Source organism: Desmodus rotundus, chromosome 3 (genome assembly GCF_022682495.2).
Source record: "Desmodus rotundus isolate HL8 chromosome 3, HLdesRot8A.1, whole genome shotgun sequence".
Lineage (NCBI taxonomy): Eukaryota > Metazoa > Chordata > Mammalia > Chiroptera > Phyllostomidae > Desmodus > Desmodus rotundus.
The window spans coordinates 149,335,907-149,338,626 of NC_071389.1; the positions used below are offsets into that span (position 1 = coordinate 149,335,907).

Consider the following 2,720-nt stretch of genomic DNA (forward strand, 5'->3'; position numbering starts at 1 on the left):
GTGATATGAGAGGTTATTTATTTACCTAGTATTTAGTTACACAGGTGAGAAATTTACCATCATCTATTATAACTTTAAACACTTAAGACCCATAGAAAAACAGGCATTGGCTGGATATAAACATATCTGATGGAAAGGCAGAAGTGAGGTGCTTAAATAATTTATCTGGAGAAGAACAGAAAGTTTCTATTAAGCTGTGCCTTCAGCAGTACACATTTCACATAATCACTTTCATTTATTTGAAAAAAAGACCATTCTCCAGACCATGTTCTTGAAGGCTTGCTTCACTTGCTTATTTCTTAGTGTGTATATGAAAGGATTCAAGAGAGGAGCCGCTGAGGTATTGAGCATGGCTACTCCTTTGCTTAAAGTCACCCTCTCCCTTGCAGAAGGCTTTATGTACATGAAAATGCAGCTACCATAAGTGAGGGAGATAACTATCACATGGGAGGAACAAGTGGAAAAAGCTTTCCTCCTTTGACCCATGGAAGGAATTCTCAGAATTGTCTGGATAATAAGTGTGTAGGAAACAGTAACTAGTGTTAGGGAGACCATGATGGTTACAATGGCTAAAACAAATGCCATAAGTTCTAGAAAGTGAGTGTTTGTGCAAGAAAGCTGCAGAACTGGAGAAGAGTCACAGAGAAAATGATCAATTATATTGGAGGCACAGAAATCCAACTGCAGTAGCAGAATTATTGGTGGACAGATGATCAGCAACCCTGTAAACCAGGAGCTAAAGACGAAAAGGGTGCAGACCCTGCTGCTCATGATGGCGGTGTAACGCAGAGGCTTGCAGATGGCCAGGTAGCGGTCGTAGGACATGGCGGCCAGAAAGTAAAATTCTGTCACCCCAAACAAAATGAGAAAGAAAAGCTGAGCCACACAGCCATTATAGGAAATGGTTCTGTCTCCTGTCCCAATAGTGACAAGGAATCTGGGAATGCAGACTGACGTGAGCAATATTTCTAGGACTGAGAAATTTCAAAGGAAGAAATACATTGGAGTCTGTAGATGTGGATCTGAAAGGGTGAGGACGATAATGATGAGGTTCCCGGTCACACTTAGCATGTAGTTAATGAGAAGAAATGTGAAAAGTACAACCTGCAACTTTGGGTCGTTAGTCAATCCAAGAAGAATAAACTCTGTTACTTCTGTGTAATTTCTCATGATTTTCCTGTTTTTTTTTTATGATGTACTGTTTTAGCTGTAAAATAGGTGAAGAAATAAGAAAGCCATGACACCAACAAACACACACATGTACACATACTTTTCATTTTTATTTATTTTCTTTTTTCCCTTTTCAGTTATATTTTATTGATTATGCTATTACTGTTGTCCTGGTTTTCCCCCCCTGCCCTTCTCCCCCCAGTGCTCCTTATTCCCTGAGACAAAACCCACTATTGTTAATGGATCATGTATGTAAGTTCTTTGGCTACTCCATTTCCTATACTGTACATTCCATCCCCACAGCTATTCTGTAAGTACCTATTTGTGCTTCTTAACCCCCTCACCACTTCACCCGTTCTCCCCCTTCCCCTCCTATCTGGCAACCTTCTGGTCACTAACTTCTTTTCTATTTCTTTTGAGAGACCCCCCATTTGCTTTTTTTAAAAAAAATTTATTTATTTATAGGGAGAGGTGAAGGGAGGGAGAAAGGGAGAGAAACATCCATGTGTGGTTGCCTCTCCTGCACCCCCTACTGGGGATCTGGTCTGCAACCCAGGCATTAGCCCTGACTCGGATTTGAACTGGCAACACTTAGGTTGTCAGGCTGGCACCCAATCCACTGAGTCACACTACTTTTTAAAAAAATCACTGCTGCCCTGACTGGTGTGGCTCAGTTGGTTGGGCATAGTTCCACTAACTGAGAGGTCGAGGGCTCCATTCTAGTCAGGGCAGTAGCGTGGGTTGTAGTCTACTCCCAGTCCAGGTGTGTATAAGAGGTAGCCAATTGATGTTTCTCTCGCACATCCTTATTTCTTTTCCTCTCTTTCTCCCTCCCTTTCACTTTCTCTAAAAAGACATAAATTTACAAAAATCATTGCTGTCTTTTTCTTTTAGAGAAAGATGACTTTGTAGTATATAGAAACAAAATATTTTTTAAAATTCTGTTTTGTGTTATGGCATATATTAAGTCATTATTCCTATATTTTCTTTATTCTATTCTCACATATTGCTGTATAAATATCTATTCTATGAACATTTTGATATATTCCTTAAAATAAAGAAACAAAAAAGGGGTTATTACCCTTCTCAAATAAAACTCTGGGAGCATTTCCAGCATACCACAATAGTCTTTGTAGATATGTATTTTTTGTTGCTCTCTATGTACTTTTTCAATTGTGCTACTTTGAATAAGCATTCCTTTCTTTTTCTGTATTCAAACTTTTCCAGTCTGTGAAGAAACACAGTTGCCCATCTGGTACAGTAATGTGTTCCTGATATAGTGTACAGAGGGATTTAATTAATGGGAGGCTACCCAATCTAATTCCAATACCTGCAAGGTATTCTAATTTTAATTAAAAGTCTGCTTTAATGGCTTTTTGTAAGATTTTACATATATTCTTGAGTGTATTTTTATTTATTGCGTACTTATCACGAGTCTGCTCCTGATACTAAAGCAGAAGTTTTACTTAAGTCCTAATTTTATTTTTGTAAACTGCAAGTGTTCTTTCTTATTTCTAAAATGATATATCACTCTCCCACAATATTGCCTA

General features: G+C 38.4%; 1 pseudogene; it reads right to left on the reverse strand.

The window, feature by feature from the left end:
- Window positions 1-231: 231 nt before the first annotated feature.
- On the reverse strand, window positions 232-1,170 carry LOC128780512 (olfactory receptor 6C75-like; annotated as a pseudogene).
- Between the last annotated feature and the right edge of the window lie 1,550 nt (window positions 1,171-2,720).